This window comes from Pristis pectinata, chromosome 1 (genome assembly GCF_009764475.1).
Source record: "Pristis pectinata isolate sPriPec2 chromosome 1, sPriPec2.1.pri, whole genome shotgun sequence".
NCBI classification, from domain to species: Eukaryota; Metazoa; Chordata; class Chondrichthyes; order Rhinopristiformes; family Pristidae; genus Pristis; species Pristis pectinata.
In genome coordinates this window covers 117,359,409-117,375,439 of record NC_067405.1, presented here as the reverse complement: position 1 = coordinate 117,375,439, position 16,031 = coordinate 117,359,409, and the positions used below count along the sequence as shown (strand labels likewise).

The 16,031-nt window shown below is 41.8% G+C and overlaps 2 protein-coding genes across 2 annotated transcripts in view; one reads left to right on the top strand and one right to left on the bottom strand.

Annotated features, from left to right (window-relative positions):
• The window catches only part of akt1 (v-akt murine thymoma viral oncogene homolog 1), a 100,914-nt gene extending 89,463 nt beyond the window's left edge, over positions 1-11,451 (bottom strand). The window contains exon 1 of the mRNA XM_052015869.1: positions 11,383-11,451. The gene's annotated coding sequence lies outside the window, so the exon portion shown is untranslated. The remainder of the gene's footprint in view (positions 1-11,382) is intronic.
• Positions 1-16,031, top strand: part of zbtb42 (zinc finger and BTB domain containing 42) — a 45,196-nt gene that overhangs the window by 19,798 nt on the left and 9,367 nt on the right. The window lies entirely within an intron of this gene.

Sequence of the window (16,031 nt, the reverse complement as noted above, 5' to 3'; positions counted from 1 at the left end):
TGAAAGATGACTGCAACTAAATATATGAAGTAAGTCTACTATAAAGAGTTAGATCTGCAACATTGATAAAACAAATATCTTAGTTTAATACTGGCTTTGAAGTATATACAAATTTGCTACTATGATTCTCAAAATAATATAACTGTTGTGTTTGTTGCATGATAGAGATATGTTCTTTAAAATGATTTGTAGAATTGCATCAATATGTCTTAATAGGATATGATTAGTTTAGGATTGGCAAACAAGAGAGCATATTTTTGTGAAGGAGTTTAGTGAGTTGTAAGCAGTTGGTACCTGGACTACACTGCTCAGTGGGGGTGGGATGGGAGACAGTGAAATGGTGGGTAGTGGAAGCTGACTAAGTCATTGCTTTCAAAAATGAACTGCATAAGTAGGAAAGGAAAGAAATGGTGAGGTGTGGAAGGCAGGGGGATGGGACTGAATGGCTGTTCCATGAAGCCGCACAGACTTGAAAGGTCAAATACGTTCTTCTGTGCTGTAACCTTTTGTAATACTGTGAATTTATAAACTGTTAGACTATAATGGATGAAATGTCAATTGTCGTTTATCTGAAATTGCATTTTGAGTGATTTTGTTTCTCTTTTTGGAAAACAATTAAAAATTATTGGCAATGTCCTGCATTTAAGTAGCACATTTGATTTTAAAAAGAAGTTTCCAGAAATATTTTACTGATGCAGAAGGACAAAATGAACAAGCCAGAGAAGAAGATATTAAGAGCAGTGGCCGGCATCTTAGGTTAACTGTTTTTAAGAAAGTTTTAAAGGAGATGGAGAGGGTGGAGGAATTTCCAGTTCATTCAAGACTAAGTATCAGGAAGCAACCCAATGACACAGAGAAGGTGACTGAAGTCGGGTGGTAGAGGGTGCAATTGATATTGTCAAGGGGCCAAGGATACATTCTTGGAGAATTCTTGAGATAAATGGGAGAGGTAGGAAGAAGTTCTTGGCTATGACCAGTTAGTTTGAATGGATCTAGGTTAGGCAGTCTCACTGAGTGGGAGAGTGAGATAAGGGTATTGAAAATGGATGATGCAGCAGAGCATAGTAAAGGCTGCAGAGGAAATTAAGAATTAAAATGCTTCATGCTCATAATTATACAGGATGTAATTTATGACTTGGGTTCTGCCATTTCAGTGCTTGCCAGAGTCAGAGCCGGAGTCCAAACCTGACTGAAGAGATCAGGCAACAATTGCAGGGAAGACGGAAGTGAATCTAAGAAGTGACAGTGAATTCCAGCACTTCAGAGAAGAAAGAGAGTCTGAATTAAAGGCAGACAATGCATCTGCAATTTTTTTACTGTTCAGAAGGAGCCCAGAGTCAGGGAGAAAAGAGAGATTCAAGAATAAAAGAAGAAATCATTCAAAATGTCAGCCAGCATGTGGGCCAAGAAGGAAAATTATATGCCAGAAACTAATTGGAATGCAATCAAGGGGGCAGGAGCTGATTTTCATGGACAAGCCTAGAGAGTACATCAGCTGAGATTGCTGAGAAACTAGAAAGAGATGTCAATTCAGTGGCATAACAGTCGGGGGAAGCCCAAGGGAAGTTTGTCTGGAGAGGAAAGTGGAGAGAAGGAGGCAATGTACAGATTTGTCTCAACATTTGTTACAATTGTACAGGGTGTTTGGTGAGGCCTTATCTGGAGTACTGAGCACAGTTCTGGTCCCCTTACCTAAAATAAAGGATATAGGAGCATTGGAGGCAGTCCAAAAGAGCTTCACCAGGCTAATTTCTAGGATGAAAGCAGTGTCCTATCAAGAGAGGCTAAACAGATTGGGTCTGTATTCGTTGGAGTTCAGAAGAATAAGGGGTGACCATGTTGAGACATACAAGTTCCTGAGAGGGCAGGACAGGGGAGATATTGAGATGTTTTCACTAGTGGGAGAGTCTCAAACAAGGGGACATAGTTACAAGACAAGGGGCTGATCATTTTTAAATGGACATTCGTAGAAATTTCATATTTCAGAACGTTTTGAATCTCTTGAATTCCCCACCCCTGATGGTTGTGGAGGCTAAATCATTAGAGGTATATAAGCTGGAGGAAGATAAATTTTTGAATGATTGGGGAATTGGGGGTTATGGGGAACTGGCACAAAAGAGGAATTGAGGCCAGCATAGATCAGCCATGATCAAATTGAATGGCAGGGCAGGCTTGAGGGGCCAGGTGGCCTTCTCCTGCTCCTACTTTCTTGTGTTCCAGTGTCAAAGTCACACCAGCTGTTAGAAGTAAAGGGGCACAAGAAAAGAATTTAATGATATTCTAAGGAGAGGAAAAGAAACAAGTTGTTATTTTTGTTCTCCAGAATATTCCTGAATGGTAAACTCTTTTTACAGGGTGGCCCAGTTGGTTTTAGGGATGGGTGCCTAAATCCGCACTGTAGTTCAGTGTTAAAATTTGAATCTAGATTCTAATAGTCCAGGTGGATTACAAAATTGGAAAAAGGTATTAGATACGGAGATTGGTGGTATTTGTAGGATGTTAGGCATCATTTTGAAGTAAAGCTTGCTATTCAGGGGATCAAACATTATCGCTAGAGCTCTTTTAATGCAAGAGGATTGAAACTCAATATATGCACAGACGTTCATCATTCTGAAGGGGTGGGGAAATCAGAAAAGCACTTTGAACCATAATCAAATACTGGAAACTAATTTATCTTTAATAAGCTGTTGCCTGCCATTCTTTTATTATTCAGAAAGGAAAATCAATTGTCCAAGAGTGAAGAAACACAAAGCTGTAAATAGCAGCTCAGGACAAATATGGAGAGGAAGGAACGACTTGGTTGTTTGACAAGTTTGGATTTTTCACTCATTTGTAGTCACTGGGTGATGATTCTAATCCATCTAGAAAATATTGTAATAATAAATGAAAACAAGGAAACAATAAGTTCTGCATGAAGGTTGCAATGTTATGAAAGTGACATTGCACATGTCATAATGTCAAAGAAAATGTACAGCTAAAGGTAGAAGAGTGGGGGATTTCCAAAGGTCAAATCACAGTATCATTTTCCCTTCCAAGCAGTATGTTAAAAAGAAATGTGCATAACAGAGGAACAAGACATGGATCAGATGGTGGGTCTTGTCAACAACATATCTGAAGACTGATTCGTTAAATTCTTTAGGAATTAAACTTTTCAAATCTTGGAATACTGCACAAACCATTCAGAAAATATTCTTTGATTTGCTCACTTTGCTATGTTATGTTGCTTCTGAAGACAATAAGGTATCCAAATGGATTAGTTTGGCTGCTTCCTATTCGTACTCTTCACAAAGCAATGGGATCCTCTAGGCACATACAAAGAATCACTACAAAAGCACACATATATGAAGCAACACTTGTGCAGGCACTTTGAAGTAAGTGGATGAAAATGTGACTGAAAGAACCCATGGTGAAGTGCAGGGCTTTGGTGATGAAGGCTGATATCTGGCTTTAAGTTGTTTCAAGCTACAGGCATTGAAGGGTTTGCTTTCTAATGGAGGATTTTAGAGCAGATGGTCCAAATTGATCAATACTAATGTCAAAGTCATTAATACTGATCATAGACAGAATTAGAAGCATTGTTGATAGATGTCAGTAGTGTTCAGTGCACACTTTACAATGCAAATGTCCAAGAAGAAATTATGGCCTTTGTCATTTCACTTCAAGAAGAATTGCATTCAGTCATGAGGCATTCACAGAACTCTTGGTGCCCAATGATCAGAAATCACTGGACATTGTGAAACAAAATGAATCGGTGGCAAACTGGAGAATGTCATGACAGGAGTGACCCAGCAAGTGGCCCTGCACAATTTACAATAGACTCTGGCTCTGAACTACTGTAACTGCAACAACAGGAGTGTATAACCTTAGTGGTTATAAACATTAGGTGCAGATATGAATTAAGCATCCCACACAGTTTGTTGGTTAGCTCATCAGCTGCTACCATCAGAGCTCCTTCAATGCATAAGGATTAAAGCTCAAGTTATATGTAAAAATTAATGACTTTCCAGTGGTGGGTAAACCAGAAAAGCATATTGAATTACCTATGAAGGTTAATTTATCTGAGTCTATCAATCTTTTGTTGTTTGCAAAGTCAGTTGTCCAAAAGTAAAAATAATAACATAAATGCAGTTCTCAAAAAAACATAAGCACTATAGTAACATGTATTTTCACCACCCTAAGTATATCCAATAGATGGTAGTTATTTGACAAGAATGTTATACAACCCTTCAATTGTCATAACCATTTCATTGCTTTGGGCTTCAGTGTGCAAGTCCTCTCCGTGGACAACCCTTGGGATCCACTCTAGTTCTATGGGTTCTGAGGTGATTGATGAGGCCATTCTAAGGAAACGTATACTCCTACACACAAAGGGCAGGAGGTGCCTGATGGGGAGGATGGGTGAGTAAATTGTGAGGTCATATGCTCCTTATACTGGGCTCCAGTGTGCTCCCAATGCATGAGCTCGAGGTTCTCACTGCTCTCCTGAATGCTCCTTCTTCACTTTTAATGACTGTGGGCCAGAAATTCCCAGAAATCAGTGGGGATGTTGCATTTTTTCAAGGTGGCTGAACACATCCTGTTTTCTGACTCTCTCCTGCTGCACTATGAAGCACCAACCAGTAGCTGGATCCACACCAAGCCTCATGCAGAAACCCTTCTACTTTTTGTGATGGTTGTTTGAAATCTTGTTTACATTGAGCTGCCAGCAAGCTTTCAGTGAGGAAACTAAATGCAGACTGGATAACCGCTTTACTAACACTTTCATTTAGTCAACAAAATTGCCTCAGTGCTTCCAGTTGCCTGTTACTTTAGTTTTCCATCTCACTCCCTCTCTGACCTCTTTATATTTCCCATCCTACATTGTTCCAACAGAGTTCAATGCAAACTCAAGGAACAGCATGTCATTTCTGCCTAGGCGCATTGCAGCCTTCCAGAACACTAGATTCAACAATTTCAGATAATTGGCCATACTTCTCTTTCATCTCATATTTCCATCATTAACAACTTTTATTCTCTCGTCTGGAATTTCAGGTTTCACTTGTCTCTTATTTACACATTTCTCAAACATTCCTTATGTTAATCAATAGCCGTTATTATCCTCTTACAGCCAACTCCATTACCACTTGTGTCGTACAGTCTCACCTGGTCTCTATCCTATCAGAGAGCTTCTATTTCGTTCACTTCATCACATTCCCCTTGCTTTGCAAGTTAAAGCATTTCTTGCCACTAACTTTTCCTAGTTATGATTAAAGGGCATGAACCTAAAAAGTAAACCCTATTTCCACAGATGCTATCTGACCTTCTGAGTATTTCCAGAATTTCCTGTTTAGTTCAATATATGCAATTGTTCAGCTCATTGCCTGTGTAATTCTATATACACTCCTCATAAATGATGTTTCAAAATGCATTCACCAGTGAAAATTTCTTTAATGCATACTCAAAACTATTTTTGATTAGAAGAAATCCTTAGAGCAGTTCTAAATAAAGCCTAATAGTTCTCGTATTTTTATTGACCAGTAATGTATAGCTATTTCCATATATCATTTTTGCTAGATAGCGCTTTAGAATTTAGTTGACCGCAGAAAATCCAAGTTATTGTAGTGGTGTCCTGTACTGCACTTAAGTGATGTTTTTAGTCAAAGAGTAAATGATATTTTTAGTTATAAAGATGCAATCCTAAGTATATTATCAGTGTTTGCTTATGACAGCCTTTGGTAAAGATTTTTGGCTTGGAAAACAATTAGGTTTTAACAAAGAATGTGGCTGAGGTAAATCCCATGGTTCTTGGATGATTCATAGTGACAAAACTTATTGTGTTGATTCCTAGAGATTCATATGAGATAACTGCTAAATAACAAATCATTAAATAGGCTTATACAAGACCAGTTTATAACAATTTAACATTAGTTATTTTTATTTTATGTGAGTGGATACTATTTTAAGAATAATTAACAATGTACTGGCATTATTAAAACAACATTTAATGCACATAATTTTAAAGTACCAAAATATAGAACTAGAATAAATAAATGAGGTTGTAGCGTCTGCTACCGCGATGTGAAAAACAAGACACTAGTCGAAGGGTTTCAGAACAAGAACAGGTTTATTTTCCCGCCTTGCACGGGCCTTTTAAGAGAGCCTGTTCCCACCCACTCAAAACGGCAACGACGTATATGGTACATCATCAAATCCTTCCCGCGCGCGGGTTCTCCCTGTCGCTCGGGGAAGATGAAGGCCCACCACCATCTTGGGCCTCGCTGCTCCAACGACGTGCGACCTGACTGCCGAGCCGGTTCGCTTGCTCAGACGGTGAGTTGCTACACAACCCCACCCACTGCCCCCCCCCCCACCACAGAATCGGCGATACAGTCCCCAAGGTCCATGGGCTGTGTTAGCCGTTGCTTAGGAGGTCAGCCTCTGCGTCACAGTGCTGGAACCTCGACCAGTTGTTGTAGATCTAAATGGGCCGGTTTGAGGCGGTCCGTCGTGAAGACCTGTTCCTTGCCCCCAATGTCCAAAATAAAGGTGGATCCATTATTCCTGATGACTCGGAACGGCCCCTCGTATGGTCGTTGCAACTGTGCCCGAGGTGTGCCCCTGTGAACGAAAACAAACTTACAGTCTCGTAGTTCTTTGGGCTTACAGGATGGGGCTTGACCGTGCCGCGAAGTGGGAATCGGGGCCAAGTTGCTGAGCCTCTCGCGCAGTCTTTGCAGGACTGCTGTGGGTTGTTCCCCTTGGTCCCGAAGGGCGGGTATGAAATCCCCTGGGACAACCAGGGGCGCCCCGTACACAAGTTCAGCTGACGAAGTGTGGACGTCTTCCTTGGGGGCAGTGCGTATGCCAAGCAGGACCCAAGGCAGTTTGTCAACCCAGTTAGGACCCTTCAGGCGGGCCATCAAGGCTGATTTCAGATGGCGGTGGAAACGTTCCACTAACCCGTTTGATTGAGGGTGGTAGGCCGTGGTGGTGTGCAGCTGCATCCCCAGCATGTTCGCTAATGCAGACCAGAGGCTGGAGGTAAATTGGGTGCCTCTGTCTGAAGTGATGTGGGCCGGAACACCAAAACATGAGATCCAAGTTGTGAGCAGCGCCCGGGCACAGGAATCAGTCGTGATGTCAGATAGAGGGGTTGCCTCTGGCCACCTCGTGAACCGGTCCACGATGGTAAGGAGGTACCGGGCTCCTCTTGAAACCGACAGCGGGCCAACGAGGTTGACGTGGATATGGTCAAACCTTCTACGGGTAGGCTCAAACTGCTGTGGCGGGACTTTGGTGTGTCGTTGGATTTTCGATGTCTGGCAGTGCAGACAAGTCCTGGCCTACTCACTAACCTGTTTGCGCAGGCCATGCCAGACAAACTTGCTGGCGACCAGTCGGACAGTTGATCTGATGGATGGGTGCGCCAACCCATGTATTGAGTCGAAAACGTGTTTCTGCCAGGCTGCAGGAACTATAGGGTGGGGTTGACCTGTTGCGATGTCGCAAAGGAGGGTTGCCAACGGCCTTTGATTAGTTGTTCCAGTACCCCACCAACCGCGGTGTTGGATGCGTCCACCGTGAGGGCGGTTGGGACGTCTGTCCTAGGGTGTACAAGCATCGTGGCATCTGCCAGGGCGTCCTTGGCCTTAATGAAGGCAGCCACAGCCTCATCGTCCCAGGCTATGTCCTTGCCCTTACCAGCCATCAGCGAGAACAAAGGGCGCATGATACGGGCTGCTGCAGGGATGAACCGATGGTAAAAGTTGACCATCCCAAGGAATTCCTGTAGGCCTTTGACCGTGTTGGGGCAGGCAAAATGGCGGATAGCGTCTACCTTGGCAGGTAGGGGTGTTGCCCCGTCGCTGGTGATTTTGTGGCCGAGGAAATCGATAGAGTCTAGTCCGAATCGGCACTTGGCCGGGTTGATCGTGAGGTCGAAATCACGGAAACGGGAATACAGTTGGCGGAGGTGGGAAAGGTGTTCTTGGCGGTCACGGCTGGCGATTAGTATGTCATCTAAGTAAATGAACACGAAGTCCAGGTCTCGGCCTACCGCGTCCATCAGCCGCTGGAAAGTCTGCGCGGCGTTCTTAAGGCCATACGGCATTCGAAGGAATTTGAAAAGGCCAAATGGGGTGATAATCACAGTTTTGGGGACGTCATCTGGATGGACCGGGATTCGGTGGTATCCCCGAACGAGGTCCACTTTGGAGAAGATGCGGGCCCCATGTAGGTTTGCTGCGAAGTCCTGGATGTGATGGATGGGGTAGTGGTCCGGGGTGGTGGTGTCATTCAGCCTGCGGTAGTCGCCACAGGGCCTCCACCCGCCAGTGGCTTTGGGGACCATGTGCAGGGGGGAGGCCCAGGGGCTGTCTGACCTGCAAACAATCCCCAGCTCCTCCATGTGACGGAACCCTTCCTTTGCCAGGTGGAGCTTGTCAGGAGGTAGTCATCATGCTCAGGCATGAAGGGGTGGCCCTGTGGTAATGATGTGGTGTTGCATCCCCTGTTTGGGCCTAGAATTTGTAAACTGAGGTGCCAAAACTGATGGGAATTCCACTAAGAGCTTGGTGAACTCGTTGCCAGACAGGGAAATGGAGTCCAGGTGCGGGGCTGGTAAGCTGGTTTCTCCCAGGGGGTAGGTCTGGAAAGTTCTGGAGTGAACTAACCGCTTCCCTCGCAGGTTGACTAACAGATTGTGGGCCCGAAGGAAATCGGCTCCTAGGAGTGGTTGGGCGACGGTGGCAAGGGTAGAGGTCCAGGTAAAAAGGCTGCCGCCGAATTGTAATTGAAGTGTACGGGTACCGAAAGTCCGTATCATTGTGCCGTTTGCGGCATTGAGTACAGGACCTTGTTGCCTGTTACGAGTGTCGCGGCCAGTCGGGGGCAAAATACTGACCTCTGCTCCAGTATCGACGAGGAAACGCCACCCAGACTGCTTGTCCTGAACGAATAGGAGGCTTTGTCGGCGGCCAGCTGCCGTAGCTGTCAGCGGCGGCTGGCCCTGGCGTTTCCCTGAAACTTGCAGGGTGGGTGGCATCGACGGGCCTCTGCACCCCACCTCTGGTGGTAGAAACACAGCTGGTCGCCAGTGTCGTCGTCTGTGTTTCTGGGGTGTGGTCGCTTGGTTGCTGGGACTGGTTGAGGCGGGCGTTGGGCTCGCGGCCTGGCAATTTGGCTGACGGACGAACCGCTTTCGCGTTTGGCCTTCCACAGGACATCTGCCCGGGCAGCTACCTCACGTGGGTTGCTGAAGTCGGCATCGGCTAACAGCAGGTGAATGTCATCGGGTAGTTGTTCGAGGAAGGCCTGTTCGAACATCAGGCAGGGCTTGTGTCCCTCGGCCAATGCCAGCATCTCATTCATTAGGGCGGATGGGGATCTGTCCCCCAGGCCGTCGAGATGAAGCAGGCGGGCTGTGCGCTCAGGACGGGAGAGGCCGAAGGTCCGAATCAGAAGGTCTTTGAAAGCTGGGTACTTATCTTCCTCCGGAGGAGACTGGATGAAGTCTCCGACCTGGGCGGCTGTCTCCTGGTCCAGAGAGCTGATCACATGGTAGTACTTTGTGGAGTCGGAGGTGATCTGCCGAAGGTGGAATTGTGCTTCGGCCTTGTCGAACCAGATGCTGGGACGAAGTGTTCAAAAGGTGGGCAGCTTGAGTGCCACTGCATTGGCTGCTGCGTTGTCGTCCATTGTGCAGGTCCAAGATCCGTTTGGACCGTCAGGGTCACCAATGTAGCGTCTGCTACCGCAATGTGAAAAACAAGACACTAGTCGAAGGGTTTCAGAACAAGAACTGGTTTATTTTCCCGCCTTGCGCGGGCCTTTTAAGAGAGCCTGTTCCCGCCCACTCAAAACAGCAATGATGTATATGCTACGTCATCAAATCTTTCCCGCGCGCTGATTCTCCCTGTCGCTCGGGGAAGACGAAAGCCCACCGCCATCTTGGGCCTCGCCGCTCTGATGATGCGCCACCTGACCGCCGAGCCGGTTCGCTTGCTTGGATGGCAAGTCACTACAAGGTCTTCTTTAATTAAGTGGAGTTTGTAATCCAGTACCTGTGATTTGCTGCAGAAGCCAAAAGTTAATTAAAAAAATAAAGCAGACAGACCAATTTCTCTTTTAATTTCAACTTTATTTATAAAAATAAAATGTACCTTGATAACCTGAAATATGCTCTGTAATTATTTTACATTTAGACAAATACATATGCCAACATATCTGAAACGCTCTGTCCAAGGCATAGGGAACCCAATTACAAATAGTTTATTTACATGTTATTTTACATTGGCATATGGAGGCAGGCTGTACAGGTATCTATAATTTAGTTTCATAGTTATAGAGTCATACAGCACGGAAGCAGGCCCTTTGGCCCAACTCGTCCATGCCTGTGAGCTCCTCCATTGGCTAACCTTTCCTATCTCCTTCCCCACTCGGCTCCACCTGCCCATCACCCCCTCCTCACCTGGTTCCATCACCTACCAGCCCCTGTCTCACCCCTTCCCCTCAGAGTTCATTCCAAGTTACCCAGCTATTGTATATAAAAAATCCAAAGGTTCAGCTACGTAAACCAATATCTTCTTTATCTGATCCTATGACTAATATCACCTCTTCATTATCTTCAAAACTGCTTTAACTATTTGCAATTCAGCTGTTATGGAATTTGCATATAAATAATTTTCTAACCAGCTTGACAGCAAAATTTAAAGCATTGGAGTACCATATCAGAATAAAAGTAAGATGTTCTACTTGAGTTGTAGCCCAATAGAAATTGATGAAATGCTGATTACCTTGAGATGAAACCCAATCTGCAGATGTGCTCATTGAATAACAAGAATATTCCAGTCTGCAAAGTTCCCTCACCAAACAATTAAACTTAGACTTCTCTCAGACTAGATTAGAACTAGCCAATTGCAAGTACCTTTCTATCATAGTGGGTGAGATCAGACACCTTAACATAAACCAAGAATTGAACTTTTTACATTTTCTGACAATATAACCAAGCTACTCAGGAGATAAACTTACTGAACTTCGGAAACCTATTACTGGATGTAATTGCCTTTACTGTATCCACCTTAACAAGGTTGCCGATGGGAGCAGACTAACAAACAATAGACGCAGATGGGCAACTACTCCTTATACCAACTCACATAACAGTGTTATACTCTTTTTAATTGCCATTGGGATAGGGAAGGAAATAATCAGTTTAATATCATGTTATTCCATTCCTTTGATACTTTGCTGTAGTGTCAACCTGTATAGAGATATATTCTGGTATGGAGGTCAAATTCACAGTCTAATAACACCAATGTGTGAATACAACAATTGAATTGTTGTGATACACATAGGAATATGAATGCCTTCTTGACCTGTGATTACTGATATATTACTTCTGCATACCTTTGAATGTAGCATAACAAGTTTGTATGACCTTACTGTGACTGAGACCCGGCTCCATTTCAGCTGGCAGAATCTAATAGAAATGAAGACGAAAACATACATAAGTATTTTAACTGGTATTGTTGTTCATTACTTTGAAGAATACCAGAAGGGAACCTTGTGCTTAGCCATCTATTTATTTCTGATTCTAAGAAAGTTAACCATGTTTAGTTCCTCTATTATAACTAACCAATCATCATGCTAAATTTCTTAGTCTTGTATATTTTTAATGCGCATTTCCAATAAATAAACATATATTGTATGTATGTTTAGATTATGATACTTAATTATGTATGCACTTTTCAAAATGTATTCTGTCTTCTGATGTAGTGACAGATAATGAAATTACATATTTGATTCAGTTTTCAATCTTTATTGAAAATAAAACTGCTATTTTTCTGGTCTTATTGGATCTAGCATCGTAATTCTATGATCACTACAAGAATGTGAATAGGTTAAGGGAAAGGGGAAAAAACATGATCTTGGATTTCTGCTAATTCCATTCATGGTTCACAAATTTCAAGTATTATAAATCCAGGACGGACAGAATGATACAAGTGGCCTCCTTCTGTTTTGTACTTTTTCTATGATTCTCACTTTTGTGGTAAAAATTAGATCCATATCCTTCTGTTCAAAGAAGGGAAAAAATTCCATATCTTTTTCATTAAATAATTTTACTGGAAGTTATAAATAACAGAAGGATGATTAACACATTATTACAATACTATGTTTTGCTAGCACAACTATGTAATCTGCTTATCGGCTAATATATGCTCTTCATATTATAAATTTCTTTAGTTAAGTTTCTTATGGAGGTCAATAATGCAGTCTAATTCATAGTTTGGCAATGTGGCTTTAAGTGTATTGACAGTTTCTACTACATAGAACTGAAAAGAGGAGACTCCAAATTCTCTTGCAGTACCATTCAGGCCTTTGTGACTCCTATATTGCAAGTTTGCTTTGTTGCTTTTCACCTTTCCCAAAAATGCATCACAAACAAAAGCAAGAGGGCAGGACGTTGCAGCTCAGTGGTTCTCAGGCACTGCTGATTCTTGTGCAATTGCACATATTGCTTAGAATCAGTTTCAGTATGACTTACCTGCTGAATTCCTGCACCACCAGCAGCCCAGCTCTCATTTGCCATTCCTCTCGCCCTCCACTAGCAAGGCCTTACCCCCACTTCTGCAGTGAAATGACTCAGCATTACTTGCTAATTGTATAAACCATACAGGCAAGATACTAATCAGAACACAGCACAGAAATGTGTTTTTACTTATTACAGATCAGCACAGTTAGAGAACAAGAAATGCTGCTTTGTTTAAATGGCATGATCGTGCTCTGTGGGAAAGCCTCAGTGATGACAATTAGAACTCCTCAAATTATAATATGTTATGATCAATAGTCTCCTTTCTGCAGAATTTACCCAGGTCCCTATTTATTTCTTGGAAATGTCGAGTAACTACAGTATATAATCATTGTTCATTTCCCTTTTTCTGGCACCTGGTTAATGGCATAATATCTGTCTCATGGCCAGGTTCCAAGAGTTGGATTGTGGTTGCAATAAAGTTTAAGATTGGACGATTGATAATCATGGCATAACATTTATATGCTATATGGTGACAGAAATGATATAGGAATAACCTGCTCTGAACAATGAAATTTGCCCCAATGCAAATGTAATTCTGACAATTGATTGAGTTATGTTTTTCACAAATACTTGTGATCTCAAAGGGTAGTCAAGGGTAGTCTCTGAAGAGCTTTTGGTCTTTGTTATAGATCTAATTAGCAGTTCTGTTTGGCCTTCACTTATTTCTCCATTACATTCTGCACCTCAGTGACAATGACATATAGAAAGATGGATAGATGGAGTTGCGTTATTCCATTCATTCATCACTCCTGTGCTCTCTGACCTACATAGTCTCTCAGTTATGCAGGACCTCAAGTTTAAAATTCTTACCACTTTCACATTCCACCATGGGCTCAATCCTCCCTGTTTCTGTAACCTTCTCCCACAGCCCTGCATCTGGGCTCGTATGTATCCCCAGTTTTAACTGTTTCATGTTGGCTGGTCACACTTTGAACTCTTTGGGCTCTAATCAACTCTGCTGAAGTGAACATATGGGAGAGGCTGGGGTTGTACTCAGAAGAGAGTGGTTAAGAAGGTGTCTGATAAAGGTATTTAAAATCATGAAGAATCTATTCAGAGAAGATAAGAGAGAAGCTGTTCCCAATTGGTAGAAGGGTCAGGAACTGAATGAAAATGATTGGCAAAAACATCAAAGGTAACCTGAGGTAAAAAAAATGTTTATGTAATGAGTGATTAGAGTATCAGGGTAATGGTAGACAAAATTCAATGTGGGTTCAAAAAGAAACTGGATAAATACTTCAAATAAAATATTTCCAGGACCATGGGGAAAGGGCAGAGAGTGGGAGGAACTGAATTGCTAGGGCATAGAGTTAATATGTACTTGATGAGCCAAATGGCTCCTTCCACAATGTAATATTTTTGCAACATTAATAATTTAATAATAATCCTTCCACAATGACTCATATGCATCCACAGTTTTAACTGTTATATATTGGCTGGCCAAAATTTGAACTCCTTAGACCCTAGGTTCTGGAATACTCTTCCCAAGCAACCCTATTTAAGTGGTCACACCTTTTTATCCCTGCGTCTTTAAGACAATCCTTTCAACTGACCTCTCTATCCTAATAGCTCCCTATACTGTTGAGTGTCAAATTTTGTTTTACACTTATTTTAATCACTTTGGGAGTTGTGTTAGACACGCTATATAAATACAATTTGCTGTTTAAGATGAAAGTATAGTTCTGTGACGTACCTTGTTCACAAAAGAGAATTTTTTTCTCGGAAGTTAGAACTCTCATCCCTTTGCATGGCTGACTGCAATATGACATAGGTTATTATGGTGTTATAGTAATTCCATAAGGAACTGGCTGATATTGTATCTTACTTCTACTGTTCTCACACAGAGTTTTTCAATGGCTTGAAACCTTAGGCTAAGGTGAAATTTCTATTTCAAGTGCAAACTCCAAACCAAGGAACATCCATCTGGAAGAAGCTCCTAGCAGACTTCTGCGATATTATTATCTAATGGTTTTAATGAACAGGCATAGTTTTATTTAAATGTAATTTTCTTTTTGGAATATTAATTTTATTTCCAGTTCTTTGCAGCCATCTGAGGAAGAAATACAACAATTGCTATAAACTGCAATGATCACTGATATAATGGTTTTGTGATACTTTGGGGAAAAAGACAGCTTTTTTTCTTTTGGTGGCTTTTAATAAACATGAGCAAATCAAAAAGCACAAAGCATTTGTGGTTTTTTGCCCTATGGACCTTTAGTGCTCAAAAACTATGAGGGCCTGGATTGTAACCCTTTGATGGTGTTTTACTTCTGAGCATATACACTCTCAAACTTGACAGCTGTTAACAATATATCACAAATGCTGTTAGATACACTTATACATATTTATAAAGAGAGTTAATTAATATACTTATTCTGTGCACAAAATAGAACTACAATTTTATTTTCTGCTTTGACCATTTTTTCTTTGGTGTTGGTATTGGTTTATTATTGTCACTTGTACCGAGGTACAGTGAAAAGCTTTTCTTACAAACTGATTGTACAGGTCAATTCATTACACAGTGCAGTGCAATTTCTTTGCTGTTCAACATAGATTGTTTTCCTTTATGGAAGTAGTTAAAATACAATGTCTTTAAAATTATAATTAATTATGTTTATATACTGTAGCGAGCTAAAGTTTGTTTACTTCACACCCATAATTACCTTCAAATATCGTCACATGTTATTTTCACCATTCAAAATTAATTTGAAGTTGCATCTTTTTTCTCATGAATATTCTATTTTTTTATGATCATATAGTATGTCCCCTGCATGCAATTTGGATACTTAACCCAAGTAGTTTTCTCAGAAGCACAATTGGAAAGCTATTTGATCAGTCCTAAATTTTTACACATGCATACCCAGCACTAAATAAGCATCAGGAGCAAGAACACTAGCTGATTTTCCTCCCCCTAATCCTAACTAAGGTGAATTAAATATAGAGCCCCCACTGGTGCCTTGACTGGGATCACTGTAGTACACCCTGTATGGTAAATATACACACTACAAAATCTGGTCCAGCCATTAGACTGTACAATTAAAAATGAATCTAGAAAAATATATGGAATGAGAAATGAGACATTATTTCATTAGGTCTATATTTGTTAAAGTGTCAAAGTAAGACAGGTGTAGATGGATGATGCAATTCCAAATGTTTTTGAATAATAATTATGAATGATCTGTAAAGACTCATTTCCATGGGCCTTTATTTTTAGATTTTATTTTCCTTTTTGCCTTTCTAGCCCCCTCCCCTGAGTCATACATTCTATCTTAGCCAAGATGAGAAGAAGACAATCTGTTCTCAAGCACTCTGCCAATGCCATTCTGTAACTAGCTACCGTGAGGTTGCCAAGAATGGCCCAGGGTGCCTCTCCCTCCAAATTTTGCTCTCTCTCTATGGCAAGGTGCCTCCTCCTAATAATATAGCTGGATTTTAGCATTTGCTTTGTAAAGAATCACAACAT